Source organism: Colobus angolensis, unplaced genomic scaffold (assembly GCF_000951035.1).
Source record: "Colobus angolensis palliatus isolate OR3802 unplaced genomic scaffold, Cang.pa_1.0 Scaffold369, whole genome shotgun sequence".
Taxonomy (NCBI): Eukaryota; Metazoa; Chordata; class Mammalia; order Primates; family Cercopithecidae; genus Colobus; species Colobus angolensis.
This window is the reverse complement of record NW_012117032.1, coordinates 393,489-409,283: the sequence shown is the minus strand read 5'-3', so window position 1 is coordinate 409,283 and position 15,795 is coordinate 393,489. Positions and strand designations below refer to the sequence as shown.

General features: G+C 40.0%; 1 protein-coding gene across 1 annotated transcript in view; it reads left to right on the top strand.

The window, feature by feature from the left end:
* Nucleotides 1-2,199: 2,199 nt before the first annotated feature.
* Nucleotides 2,200-15,795, top strand: part of SERPINB7 (serpin peptidase inhibitor, clade B (ovalbumin), member 7) — a 55,298-nt gene continuing 41,702 nt past the window's right edge. The window contains exon 1 of the mRNA XM_011953578.1: nucleotides 2,200-2,382. The gene's annotated coding sequence lies outside the window, so the exon portion shown is untranslated. The remainder of the gene's footprint in view (nucleotides 2,383-15,795) is intronic.

Genomic DNA, 15,795 nt, shown 5'->3' with positions numbered 1-15,795 from the left:
ATTTGTTTCTGTGCAGTCACTTCACTGTTTTGATTGTTTTTGTTCTATTTTCCTTTTTTCTTGTGGTGTTGGTTGTTTTCCAAACACTTGATCTAGGTACAGAGTCCTCTGTAGCCAGGCATCCAGTTCACTTTTGACTGTAACAACCCTGCTTTATTCACTAATTTATAACAAGCCACATTGGGAATTCATTCTTCCAAAACCTTGCCAATGATGAATTTCTTTGCACATCTGGTTTTCAAGGCCACTTTTGTCAGCCAACTACTCACTATAAAGACATGTCTTGTCATCTCAGGAAATCCCTCTTCAGGGGCTTTTTGCCCTTATATCCATCTGAATTTCTAGGATCCATTGTCACTCTGCCCTCAAATCCCATCACTTTATGAGCAATAGAGATTCCATATGAAGCTATTCTTGGTTGGTCTTGCTGCCTGCACCATCTGCCCCACACGTCCACCCTGCTGTTTTCATGTTTGGGTGTGGAGGGCAGGGCTTCCATCGCCTGCTCCCTCAAGGTCATTGCTCATTGTAAAGCTGATTTGCAAGTGAACTCTGGTTATCTTTCCATGAACTTTCTGGTAATGACATTATTCCCTTATCAACAGTGATGGAGGTTTCCCTTATTACAAATTTTATGTCATTTCTAATAACATTGTATCGGGAATAGGATGAGGCGGGTGAGAATGACATTTGTGTTGCCAAACCTCATCTTCCCTCACAGGTTTGAAATGGTTTTACTAGTGAATATATGAGAGTATAGTGATTCATATTTATGTTTCCATACTCAGAGGGCCATGACTGTATTCAAAATCAAAGTTAAAGTGGCAATATTTTAATGAGATAGGTAAGATTTGTATTCTCCATACAGATGATGGAGCAGTGCAAAAAATGAAAGGTCTTTTTCTGAAAGGTAATGCAGGAACTGTTAAGCTGTTTACAACAGATATTTATCATCATGACCAACCAAAATACTACCTGTAATGCAATTAATTAAGCACCTACTTATCAAGTGCTTACCAGGTTTCTTGTAGTATGTTCAACACAATGTAGATTTTAAAACAGTGTGGCTTGGTTTCTGTGCTTAGGAAAAGATTTTGTATTTAGTGACTTATAAGTGACATAAGTAGTGACTTATAAGTGATGATCTAAAATTATACAGCAGTGGAAATATTTAGTAAAATCATACAATAAAATAATATTATTAAGAAATGAAGAACTCAATATAGGCTCATAATAATATGGAAGATGATGGAAATGGTGGAACTTTGAGTGGCCTTGAGTAATAGGCAATATATGGATAGGTGGAGTACTCATACATCCTGGATTTTCCTGTCTCAACCTATTATTATAATAATAGCTACATTTATCAAGTGCTTACTATGTGCTAAGTACTCTACATGTTACCTATAATCCTCTTAACTATGACGTTATGAAAAATTTCCCCATTTTTCAAACAAATGAAGCAAGATACAGACGGGTTGAAGAGCCTCTTGAAGGTCACATGGGTCCAAGACGGGGAGCTAGAATTGGAACCCAGGTTTGTGTGCCTCTAAGCCTTAGCTGTGACACCCCACCTCATGTATTCTGCATCTAAGGGCACACTTTCTGGAAGGTATATCTTGAGTCTGGCTCAGAATATCTGGTCTCTGCTGTGGGCTGTCAGTGTTTCTCCAGAGCTGTATATTGCCACTTGATATTGGTAAAAACCACTGTATGTTGCAAACTTATCATGAGATCTGTGACTTGAGTTACTTCATCGTTCAGGGAGACCATTTTAACCCTAGTCCATGACTGTCATGGAAATAGATGAAACCTAGGCATCTAACCTTGGTCCTGGGTGGAGGTTTGGATTGTCCAAAGTCTGTTCTACTGGCTCTGGCTCCCTCCTGCGTCCTTCCCTGGTTCTAACCTGCTGGCTCTGATTCCTGACTCCCAGGCTACAACTTGCCCTATGTCCAGGCACGCACATTTGGAATGGGAATGTGAAAGGAAAGTCTTTAGAATGTTTGCTTCTCTGGTTTGTTGGTCAATGGAAGGATGAGCAACACGATACCCTGGGGCACTCCTCTGTGCTTCCTGCAGAGTTGGGGGATGCCAAGTGCCTTTCTGAGCTGGACAGGAAAGCCCCGTAGAGTCCCTTCCTGATGTTCCCGCCATGATTTTCCTCTTTGTGCAGTCTGGGATGGAGGGACTTTTCATTCAGTGCTGTCACCACTGCTGCCGTCATCAACCTCTCCCTTGGGAGTTGAGCCAAAGGGAAGTCTGGGGAATTTTCCCTGAACCTTGGTAGAGGTGTGCTGGGAGGAGTGAGAAGTCTTAGGAGGTAGGAAGCAGGAGGGACTGAAGCCCAGCTGTGAAGGCTGCAGACTGCAGTGAGAGGAGGTGAGTGGCATTCTTACTTATGCTGGGTTATTCTAGGCTTCTGAGTATGCTCAGATTCCCTAGGATGGATGGACAGCCCCTAGTGCCTGAGGTGCTGCATGCCCTGAGCATTCACCTGCTGTCAAAGGAACAGCTTTACTTCTGGCATCTGGAATTCTGGAAGACACATACCCCTTTCCAGGGTAACCACAGCCAATCTCTGTTCTCCACATGGTTGTTGTAGACTACTCTTGGGGATTAGAATGACAAATGACGGCAGCATCTAAAACATTGGCCAACATATTTAATAGAGAAAGTTCAGCTTTATTCCTTACCTTATGAAAGAAGAAACGCCTACCGACTGCTGAATAGACCCCTAAGCTTGTAAAAGACAGCTCACACACCAACTATATTTACTATCTGTGTCTGGGCTTTCTATCTCTGGTGTCACAGACCTACCAATTCAATATATGTGAATGAATGAATTGATATTTATAAGCTAGTTTTACTTTTTTATTAAGCAAATGATCTACAACCCAGGTGACAAGTTACATGCCAACTCCCAGGTCGATCAGAATACAACCATGATGGTAATTCCCTAAGAGGTCTGCTATGTATTGGACACTCCTTGTCGATTATATATATATTTTTAATCAATGCTATTTGGTAACCTGAGCAACATTTTCGAGAGGTTTGAGGTTTCAAAAAATTTTTAGTAATATGAGGCACTTTTAGTACTTGATAGAATGATTCACAATCATAGGTTCTCCAACAAATCCCAAACGATGTACAGCTGAGCTTTAGAATATCTCCATCTTACAACTGTCTTCTACAATGACTTACAACCTTGACATCTCTGCTAATATTTTTGCCCTCAATATAGACAAACCAGAATGTGGGTTGCTCATGGGAAGGGAAAGGATCCTAAAATCTGCGGCTGTTGGAACAGAAATGGTACAGCAGGACATCTTGTATTTAATCATAGTTGTATCTGGAAGATTTTCATCCAAAGTCTTTGGCAGGGTTTTTAATGCTAATTTATAAGCATAGTAGTTTACTTACGTTAATAAATAAAATCGCATTGATTTCTTGACAGAGTTTAAATAAATCTATTCTGGAAGATTTTTAAAGGAGTTATAAACTCTACCATTTGTCTGAAATGTGGTTTAGAGATTGATAGAGGATAGAATTAGGAAGAAATAAATTTCACTTCAGGGGAATATGTAGTTTCATTTATGTTGAATGAATGAAGGCTGGGTTCGGGTTTGTTACAAAATGAAAACAGATTGTCTTCTTTGTTCTTGGAGAACTAATCAGATTATGTTTTCCTTTCTGAACTTGGTCTTGCTGCCATAGGTAATGCTGAGGAGAACACCAGTAAAGAGATAATCGTAAGAGGCATTTAGTAGGTACGAGCCCTGTAGTCTAAGGATGTTCCCTAGAGGAGCAAAGACGCTGATCAGAAGTAACACGAGTCATTAGGGTGGTCCCGAGAGAGACTCAAGTTATGAGGGCGGGCAGGACATGCAGGTATCAGTCCCTCCCTTGGAGCCCCGCCCTCCACCCAGCGGACCTCGCTAGTCTGTCTCCTTCCTCTGCCAGATGGAGTTTCAGCATCATTTCCACTCCAAGCCTTCTGTAACTCTTCCACCTCCGCAAAGCACTTTACAAATACTTCCACCATCACTGTTCCTACATTATAGTCTGATTTTCAAATTTATTTCTAGATCATGGACTTTGGAAGGACAGGCAGGGAAAATGTCCTAACAATTTTCTAGTGCCCAGCAATGTTTAAACTGAGGTCTTAAGTTGAGTTGGTGTTTCAGGCTATAGTTAGAGGCCTTTACTTTTTTTTTTTTTCTTCTATTTCTTCTGAAATGGATGAAAAATACATTTTTCATGGATTCTTTTCATTTCATGTCCTCCTTGTTTTCAATTTTTCTTTATGAGAAGTCAAGAGCAATTTTTGGATTGCAGGAGGCATGAATAGGGACAAAAGTCAAAGAAAAAAATGAGAATAGCTTAGTTTCTTTCTACTGGCCTTGTTTCATAACTAGCTTGTTTCAGTACCAGACACTGAAGTTTGAGGTTTAGCTGAGCAAAATTCACTTGAAAAAGTATCATTTAAAAAGATGAATTAATGAAGCAAGCTATGCTTAACAGATCTGCAATTTGTAGAAAGTTTTAAGTCCTTATTTAGGCCAGGTTCAGTGGCTCACACCTGTAACCACAGCACTTTGGGAGGCTGAGGTGGGAGGACTGCTTGAGCTCAGGAATTGGAGACCAGCCTGGGCAACATAGTAAGACCCTCTCTGTACAAAATTTTTTTTAAAATAGCTAGATATGGTGGTGTATACTTGTAGCCCCAGCTACTTGGAAGGCCGAGGTGTGAGAACTGCTTGAATCCAGGAGTTTGAGGCAGCAATGAGCTATGATGATGCCACTGCGCCCCAGCCTGGGTGACTGCACCCCAGCCTGGGTGACAGAGCAAGACGCTGTCTCTAAAACAAAAACTTCTATTCAACTATTGACATTAAATGAATCATTTCGTGACTAAAAAGTATAAAGTTCTTATATAAGGTCTTTATAGTGAGTTAAGAAAGGTGGAAACAAACAGTAACAATGTTCATTGACATATAAATATATATATACACATCACTTACAGCATAACACAATCTAATGTAAATATTATATATAGGGTTTACACACACACGCACTCATATGCTTAATATATTTAGTGTTTACACATGAACTTTTGAGGTTTAAAAGTAGGTTCTTTTCCTCAATGTACACAGGCGTTAACTAACAAGAACATGCCCTAGCAGATACACAGCCAAGGCCAGAAATGTTTTCTTCCACATGTTTTTACCTGTTTCAATCTCAAATTGTAAATGCTACCATGTACCAGATACCAGAAAATCATTAGACTGTGTGGGTGTGTAAAATGTTTGGGCAAACTGGAATGGATTTTCCTGCACATCACAGAGTAACTTGTCTTTTTGTCCATGGAACACAGAATACCAGTTTGTGAGTGGTCATGTGCAGGACTCAGCAGAGGGATCAAGTGAGGACACAGCAATGCATTAATAAGCCCAAACCGGTCTCTTATTAAAGGTCTTTTAAAGCCACACAGCCATTCACTCTTATCCAACAGAGTGGGCCCAGGTCTCCACTCCATCTTGGTAGAGATCAGGGTGGAGGATAGGTGGAGGTTCCCTCCTTCATGCTCGGCATAATTTGAGGAGCTTGGGAAGAAGATTCTGTGAGATTAGAGGGCATTAATAAACATCTAGGATCATCTAGGATGGGAAGGCCTGGCACTTTGTTTTCCTTCCATATTTCTGTCCTGTATTTTGGATTTTGCCAGTTGTTTCCAGGGTCTTGAGGTAGCTTGTGTGTGTGTGTGTGTGTGTGTGTGTGTGTTCTGTGAGTAGAAATGAAGACCCTTTTAAGACTCTAATTTCTTTGTAGTTGGCAATTAAATGAATTAAAAGTCTTCCTTCACTCACTTCTATACCTTTTCCTATTTCAATTGCTGCCTCCATTTTTTTTTTGTTGTTGTTGAGACGGAGTCTCGCTCTATCACCCAGGCTGGAGTGCAGTGGCCGGATCTCAGCTCACTGCAAGCTCCGCCTCCCGGGTTCCCGCCATTCTCCTGCCTCAGCCACCTGAGTAGCTGGGACTACAGGCGCCCGCCACCTCGCCCAGCTAGATTTTTGTATTTTTTTAGTAGAGACGGGGTTTCACCGTGTTAGCCAGGATGGTCTCGATCTCCTGACCTCGTGATCCGCCCGTCTCGGCCTCCCAAAGTGCTGGGATTACAGGCTTGAGCCACCGCGCCCGGCCTGCTGCCTCCATTTTTGAAAGTTTCTGTTCCATGTTAAGAGTTGGTAGTACATGAATGTCTTCTTTTGAGAAGTATCTGTTCATGTGCTTGCCCACTTTTTAATAGAGTTGTTTTTTTTTTTCTTGTAAATTTGTTAAAGTCCCTTGTGGATTCTGGATATTAGACCTTTGTCAGATGGATAGATTATAAACATTTTCTCCCACTCTGAGCTTCACATTCTTTGTCTAGGAAATTCAATCAGCCACAAAATGAAAATTTAGCTTCCAGGTTTTCTGATTCGTATAAAGCCAAAAAATGGTGTGTAAATCCCCTCTCATCCATTAAACATGTATAGCCTTGGAAAAGCAATTGAATAGCTTGAAATCTCAATTCTCAGCTGCAAAATGGGAATAAAAAACTAAATAGTAGTAATAATACCAATGCTTGTGAAAGTCAAGAGAGATGCTAATTTGCTGTTATCTGTTGCTGGGTTTAACTGGTGCAATAAATTGTAAAGTCAGTTACAGATCTGTCAAGATTTAACCATGTCGTTTGCCCAGGACTTTAGGGTAGGGGTTAGCAAACTCTGGCCCTTGGTCCAAAACTGGCTGGACACCCGATTTCATAAATAAAATTTTATCGAAACACAGCCATGTCTATTTGTTTATATATTTTCTATGTCTGCTTTAATGCCACTACTGAAAAATTGAGTTGTGATGGATAAATATATGGCCCACAAAGCCGAACATATTTACTCTTTGGCTCCTTGCAGAAAAGGTTGACCACTCTCTGCTCTAGGGAGTTCCTAATGAAACACATTCTGTAACTTTCTACAATGCATTGCTTAATCTTTCATTTAACTGTAAGTACCGGCACTATGCTAAACAAAGTAATAGCAGAGCACCCCTTCAAGTCCAGAATCTAGTTTACCTTCCTAGGTTTTGCCAAGGGTTCCTTTCTTGATTGCCTATGAATCTCTAATCTGCTCCCTCAAGTACAAGTAGCTTCATCAGGAGGATCAGAAGGGTGTGTTGTCCTTCTATTTTAATAAGCATTTCTTCATACTTTGTGTTACTGTCATATTGCCACATTCTCATGGCGCTTAGCTTCTCTGTACCTCTCTGTGTCTCTGTCTCTGTCTATCTCTCCCTCTCTCCCTCTCTAAAGTACATGCATGCACAAACACACGTACTGTATCATTGTCATTGCCAACTTTGGCCTATATAGCAGATAACAAAGGCATGATCAACGTGATCTTAAAATGTTCAAAGATATAAATGCCCAGAAATATTCAGTAGCATTGTTACCATGACTTATCCCAACAAGCAACTATGCCCAGAAGCAGACACCACCAACAGCAATGGAACAAATATCTATTTCCTCAGATACCTGTTCACTTTCTGCCTGTTAGGACTTCAATTTATAGTGACCAAATTTTTTACTGTCTAGAAAAGATCAGGTAATATAAAGTGAAGCAAAAATTCGTGAACACTTTTCTTAAAGAAGCATGCATGGGTGCATAAACACAAAACAAAACAACATTTGCTCCTGCTATGAGTAGGCTTCATGATCTATCCTATTCTATTCTACTCTTCTGATCTATCCTATCCTATCTTATATTTTAATTCATCTCATTTTTGTTTTTTAATGCTGGTGTTTAACTACTAAATGTATTGTGTTTCTCCAAGTGATTTGTAATCTGAATTTTTAAAAAAGTGAGTAGGCAAGGGTCAGTAATGCCATTAGCTGGAGCATTGTTGTTTAAATAATTAAAATTGTTTAAAAAATTTCCAATTAAAATTGACAATTAGAAAACAATATCTATTTTCCTTCACAGAAAAACATGACAAAGGAGCTTAACCGAGAGTACACAGGCGTCTCTGGGCATATGTAGGTTTTTTTCCTTCCAAAACCAACTTTTAAGAATCCTTCTTTTCTTTTTTATTGTAGTAACAGGCTTTCTTTTTCCATTATTATTTTTTTCTTTCTATTCATTTTCTCCCTCTCTGCCTTTTACTAGTAGCTCATCTGGAAACTGGAAGGGCTCCCATGTTTTCTCTTACCCCTGACCTAGAGTTTGACTATGTCCCCACCCAAATCTCACCTTGAATTGTATCTCCCAGAATTCCCATGTGCTGTGGGAAGACTCAGTGGGAGGTAATTGAATCAAGGGGGTTGGTCTTTCCCATGCTATTCTTGTCATAGTGAGTAAGTCTCATGAGAGCTGATGGGTTTATCAGGGGTTTCTGCTTTTGCTTGTTCCTCATCTTCTCTTGTCACCACCATGTAAGAAGTGCTTTTCACCTCCTGCCATGATTCCGAGGCCTCTGCAGCCATGTGGAACTGTTAAGTCCAATGAAACCTCTTTTTCTTCCCAGTCTCATGTATGTCTTTATCAGCAGCATGAAAACAGACTAATACAGTAAATTGATACCAGGAGTGGGGTGTTACTGAAAAGATACCCCAAAAATATGGAAGCGACTTTGGAATGGGTAACAGGCAGAGGTTGGAACAGTTTTGAGGGCTCAGAAGACAGGAAAATGTGGAAAAGTTTGGAACTTCCTAGAGACATGATGAATGGCTTTGCCCAAAATGCTGATAGCAATATAGACAATAAAGTCCAGCCTGAGGTGGTCTCAGATGGAGATGAGGAACTTGTTGGGAACTGGAGCAGAGGTGACTCTTGTTATGTTTTAGCAAAGAGACTGGTGGCATTTTGCCCCTGCCCTAGAGATTTGTGAAACTTTGAACTTGAAAATGATGATTTAGGATATCTGGTGGAAGAAATTTCCAAGGAGCAAAGCATTTGAGAGGTGACTTGGATATTGTTAAAGACATTCAGTTTTATAAGGGAAGCAGAGCATAAAAGCTTAGAAAACTTGCAACCTGACTATGTGATAGAAAAAAAAACCATTATCTGATGAGAAATTTAAGCTGGCTACAGAAATTTGCATAAGTAGCAAGGAGCCTAATGTTAATCCCCAAGATCATAGGGAAAATGTCTCCAGGCCATGTCAGAGACCTTTATGGTAGCCCCTCCCATCACAGGCCTGGAAGCCCAGGAGGAAAAAGTGGTTTTGTGGGCCGGGCCCAGAGTCCTTATGCTGTGTGCAGCCTAGGGACTTGGTGCCCTGTGTCCCAGCTGCTCCAGCAGTGACTGAAAGGGGCCAATGTACAGCTCAGGTTGCGGCTTAAGAGGGTGGAAGACCCAAGCCTTGGCAGTTTCCATGTGGTGATGAGCCTGCAGGTGCGCAGAAGTCAAGAATTGAGGTTTGGGAACCTCTGCCTAGATTTCAGAAGATGTATAGAAATTCCTGGATGCCCAGGCAAAAGTTTGCTGTAGGAGTGGTCCTCTCATGGAGAACCTTTGCTAGGGCAGTGCAGAAGGGAAATGTGGGATCAGAGCCCCCACACAAAGTCCTTACTGGGGCACTGCCTAGTGGGGCTGTGAGAAGAGGGCCACCATCCTCTAGACCTCAGAAAGGTAGATGCACTGACAGCTTGTACTGTGAGCCTGGAAAAGCCACAGACACTCAACACCAGGCCATGAAAGCAGCTGGGAGGGAGGCTGTACCCTGCAAAGCCACAGGGGCAGAGCTGTCCAAGACCATGGAAACCCACCTCTTGCATCAGCATGACCTGGATGTGAGACCTGGAGTCAAAGGAGATTATTTTGGAGCTTTAAAATTTGACTGTGCTGCTGAATCTCAGACTTGCATGGGCCCTGTAATCCCTTTGTTTTGTCCAATTTCCCCAATTTGGAATGGCTGTATTTACCAAATTCCTGTGCCCCCATTATATCTAGGAAGTAACTAACTTGCTTTTGATTTTGCAGGCTCATAGACAGAAAGGACTTGCCTTGTCTCAGGTGAGACTTTGGACTGTGAACTTTTGGGTTAATGCTGAAATGAGTTAAGACTTTGGGGGACTGTTGGGAAGGCATGGTTGGTTTTAAAATGTGAGGCAGAATGACATGGTTTGACTGTGTCCCCACCCAAATCTCAACTCGAATTTTATATCCCAGAATTCCCACATGTTGTGGGAGGGACACAGGGAGAAATAATTGAATCACAAAGGCTGGTCTTTCCTGTGCTATTCTCATGGTAGTGAGTAAGTCTCACAAGATCTTATGGGTTTATCAGGGGTTTCTGCTTTTGCTTCTTCCTCATTTTCTCTTGCTGCCACCATGTAGGAAGTGCCTTTCACCTCCCGCCATGATTATGAGGCCTCCCCAGCTATGCGGAACTGTAAGTTCAATTAAACCTCTTTTTCTTTTTCTTGCCAGTCTCAGGTATGTCTTTATCAGCAGTGCAAAAACAGACTAACACACCTGGCGTGTCCTGCTGGGGCCACCTCTCTGTCTCCTAGGCCTGAGCCAATCCAACTTATCTTTCAGGTTTACCTTTCTGTGGAAACAGTTCCTAATTCTTCTAGGACTCAGTGACATCTATTTCCAGGTTGTCCAAACAGCATCGCTTATGGTACTTTTCATGCCACCACGTAATTGCTTGTGAGTTGTTTCCCTTAGTGGACTGTGGGCCCACGGAGGGCAAGAACTGGGTCTTCTGCTCCACAGTAACCCTGCACTGCAGTGCCAGGCCCAGCACCCACCAGGCCTGTGATGAAAATCTGTTCAGTCAATGAGTGGATGAATGAATCTATTGATTTGAGGGGGAAAAGGCCATTGGATGAAGGATTTCAATGGGCAAATTTATTAAACTTAGTTCTACTATACTTACCTTCTTCGGCTTAATGTGCAGGCTGCTCTCTAAAATAAGATTGTGATATTTTTCTCTTATCTCTGGAGAGAGAGTCTTTGTAGGTTGATTCAGAACTCACTTGCCCAGAACATTCCACTATTATTGAGTCTGATTTACAGATTATGTGCATTGGTATGCATATCAGGTGCTTGGAGACACTGAGGCCTCCTGGATATACTTATGAGATGAAAGAAAATGGGAAGAGATTATATGTATTGAGGATACTAGCTGCAGGCACAGTCAGGAGAACTGCATGTGCCAAGGATCTGATTTGCCTTATTTCCCCGCCATCTCTGGGGGAGTGGAGAGCAGAAAACTAACAAGAGTTAGAAGGTCTGATCTTTGTCGACACATTTGATACTCACTTGTTCTGTGGTTTTGAGCACTTTTTAATCTTTTACTTTCCATGTACAAATGTTTATGAGAAGAGTCATTTAATGTGATGATATCTTTCATGAGAGTCAGCAATGCCTTCTGGATTCATTTTTATTTCTCGACCACCACTATTTGATCATAAAACAGGAGTTATATAAATATAACAAGATAATATTTTAAAGTAAACATTAAATTTAATTACCTGCATGTTCATAATATTAGCAGAAAATTGTGGATTAAGACGTAGATGACATTTGCCTTGAGGTTAGGTCATATTCCTATTTTTAGATTACATCAGTAAAAAGCCCCCCTTTTACTGTAGATGTAGCATAAAACATCTACAGTTTTACACTAGTACTGTAGTGTAGTGTAAAACATATTTCTCTAACTGTGGAATTTGGGTGAATTTGGGTTAGACTACAAGGTAGATGAAAATCTTGCTCTGAACTGAGATTGGGCACCATTGCTAATAACATATGAGCCTCTGCTTTTCGTAATCAAAATGCCGACATAATTTTTCTGAGTATTACAGGAAATTGTTGAAAATTCTATGTCTCTACCATGTTCTGTGCTTCAACTTTCCTGCTACTATTTTTTTTTAACAAGACGAAATAGTATGCTAACAAATGGAAACAACTAATACATCGTCCAGAAAGTAATTTAGTCACTAGAATAAACTGTTCTTAGAATTTCTGCTGGTATTATGTAAGTATTTAATCATTTTCAATCTAAAATGGTTTTGTGTTGGAGCTGGTCTAAATATTGTAACATTAAAAAATTGGTAAGTAATCCACCTTTCATTTATGAGAGGATCTAAAAATAGGTTTGTCTTCTTTTAAAATAATTCTGATGAAGTCATAGCCAGAAGCTAAATTTGGTAGTGGTCAAATTCATCACATGCTGCCTAAAGGATGATACTAATCCAAAAATTGAGTATCTGATGTTAAAGTGTTATAGAAATATGAAGGACTTACAAAGACTACCTTAAATAATAAAAAGTCAGAGAAGGAAGTTAAGGGCTAAAGAATGAGTTGCAGCTTTCATTGATGCCTTTGACTTGGGTTTAATGAGGCAGAAATTATTGGCCATTGGGTAAAGAATATTGTAGCTACTTTTCTTTATTACAGATCATGTCCTGTGAACATGCAGTAATTACTTTACTAAATCAAGGACATTTCTAATGTCTTAAATCCTAACATTTCACCATGCTATTCTTTGAGAATTCCATGACTTGGGAATGCATTTCAGGCCAATGAACCCAGAAAAGAACAAGTTTTACCTGTGTTACTAAATGGGTCACCGTAGAGAATTGCATTACAATACAATTGTGTAGTATTTCCCAAGTTATGAAAACAGAAACTCTGCATGCCATTTCTATGGTATTAACTAAATTAGAGGCAGGCCCTAGAGTGAAGCTTACTCAACCTTTAGGGAAAAGAAACAAATTTTCCCAAGAGTTGAATTCTTATGAGTGATTATTAACCTGATAGACTTGGATGAATTTTTCTCAATCACTTACAGCAATGGTTCCCAATATCTCGGGTAAAATAATGTGAGGGAGGTGGGATTTGGTTTACTAAACTAAGAAGGTGTTACCACTCTACTGTTCTGTGGGCCTTAGCCCAATTACTGTGTCTGGGGATTTCAAAAACAAATTGTATTCTGACTAATTCATATTCAGATAAACATATGAGTGACAAAGTGGTTTTGAGCTCTGGCTGTCCCTATCCATGTGGCTGCTAAGTGAAGAGTCAAGAGGAAACTTCTCACTCATCTCTCAGGAGGGGCTGTTCCCGAGCACCAAGGCTATTCTTAAGTAACATGTGACTCGATGTGTTTTTAAAATCACAGAAATTAATAATTCCACTATACTCACTATATTCTCTAGTCAGATATTTCTCTCAAAAAATAAATTTAAAATTCCTTTGGAAAAATTAAATGAGTAGAAATGGTAAAAATGTTTTGAAAATGATGAGCAATTATACAGGACTTTTCCTACTAAACACTGAAACATACTCTTATTAAACAATTTTAATTGGCAAAAAAAAAAATGGACAGATGAATGGAGCAGAGTGTAGCTCAGAAATAGACTGTTAGATAGTTACAACAGCTTGTGATGAATGCGTATCACACGTCTTTTGGGAAAAGAGAACTTAAAAGAAATAACAGCGGTATATTTGATTAACCACTATTATTATTACTGCATATGTATGTCATCACCTCATATCTAAAAATTACAGAAGGCAAGAAAATAAAACAAAATAAACTATCAGAAGAGGTGAGGAATTATGCATTGGATCACAAAGTAGGAAAGGAGTTGCTAAACATAAATCACAGAAAAAATGATATATTTTTCACTATGTAAACATATAAATTACATCTATGTAAAAATTACCACCAGAAATGTAAAAGGTCATCAACAAATTGCATAATTTATTTATGACAAATAAAATCTTCTGAGCTCTCTGTGATTCCTCTGTTCTTTCCTTCATAGTCACCTCCCACAACCGTAGATTCAACTATATGTGAATAGCCAATAAGCACCTCAAACTTAAGTCCCCAAATCTCATTCTCTGCAATATTCCATCTCTTAGAAAAATGTTACAAACTCTTGTTCAATTTCCAAAGCCAAAAGTCCAGATGTTATCTTGTTTTTAATTTTCTTCCCTTTCCTTATAAAATCCATCAGTGTAGCCTGAAGATTCTACCTCCTAATTTATCTGGAGTACATTTTCTCCATCTCTGATGGCACTCCCTGGTCCACATCCCTATTATTTCTGGCCTGGTCTGTTCAAATAACCTGTCTTTAGTTTGTTTTGTTTCCACTCTTGTCCATCTCTGATTTGTTTTCTAGAGCAGTTAGTGTTATTTTTTAAAAAGGAAAAAAAAACAAGCCATCTCTTGCTTAAAATCTTTTACTTGCTTCCCTTCCCTTTTAGGAGAAAATTCAAATTCTTTCTGACGGCCTATAGCCTCTACACAGTCCCTGGTTTTCCTCATCCTATGCCACTCTTCTTGTTGTTCTTTCTTTCTAGAATGCTCTCTCCCTTCCTCTCCTGCTCATACACTCCAGCTCCATTCTTATATTTTAGATCCTGACTTAGATTTACTTCCTTAGAAATACCTCCATTGACATTACAATCTAAATAAGTGATTACCATCCCATTATTCTCTTTCTAGAAACTGATTTTTTTCCTTCATAGCATTTATTATTTATAGCATGTGTTTAATATATTAGGATTAATTCGACAGATTTCATGCAGCTGAAAAACAGCATTTTCTCATGTAATTAGAAGTTTAGAGTTAGAAAAGTGGTTGCTGGTCTTGCTGTCAGTGGCTCAAGGCTATCAGGACAGATGTCTCTGTAATTCCTTTGTTCTTTCCTTCAGTGTTGCCACCCCCTATTACAAGGATGCTGCTCTACCTCCTGCATCCTACATTCCAGGGAAGAGCAGTGAAGAGCATAGGATAAAATGGGCACCTAACAACTGTGTAACTCCTCTCTTGGAAAAGTTTCCTGGAAGCCACAGACAGAAGCTTCTACTTGCATGACTATTGGTCAGAATCTAGACACGTGTTCCTCCCCATCTGCAAGGGAGGAGGGAATTTTTTAGTTTGTTTTTAAACTGGGCACAATGGCTTCTCCCATTTCCCATTAGTTTTCTTTCAACTAAAAAAAATTGGTTTCTTTTAAAAGAAAAAGAGGGGCAATGAATCTTGGGTATTAACATTCTTGGCTACAGTGTGTATGTTTGTTTACCAAATTCCCATTTTTCCTAACTTTTAAAAGAAGGCATCATGTTTTATTTTTTCCAAAAATGTATATACCCATGGCCTACATTTGGGTAAGCATTCAATAAATTGTTGAACAAATAAAACTTACTGAGAATCATGGCATAGCACTTCCTGGACTTTCCAGGTCAGGGATGCTACGTTGAGGTGGTCCAGTTTGCACTGAAGGCTAAACTTTTGCTCATGCCCTTGGAGATCATACTATAGCCCACCTTTTGCAGGAATGTTCTTCTGAAATTATCTTTCTTTTTCTCCTTCACCATCTATTATTCTTCCACCAGATGATTCTCAAAGCAAACAATATGACTTTTCATCTCCCAACTTAAAAAGATATATCTGGCCGGGCTCAAGCCTGTAATCCCAGCACTTTGGGAGGCCGAGACGGGCGGATCACGAGGTCAGGAGATCGAGACCATCCTGGCTAACACGGTGAAACCCCGTCTCTACTAAAAAAATACAAAAAACTAGCCGGGCGAGGTGGCGGGCGCCTGTAGTCCCAGCTACTGGTGAGGCTGAGGCAGGAGAATGGCGGGAACCCGGGAGGCGGAGCTTGCAGTGAGCTGAGATCCGGCCACTGCACTCCAGCCCGGGCGGCAGAGCGAGACTCCGTCTCAAAAAAAAAAAAAAAAAAAAAGATATATCTATATGCTGATTGCTACCTTCCCAACCCCAGCCCTGACC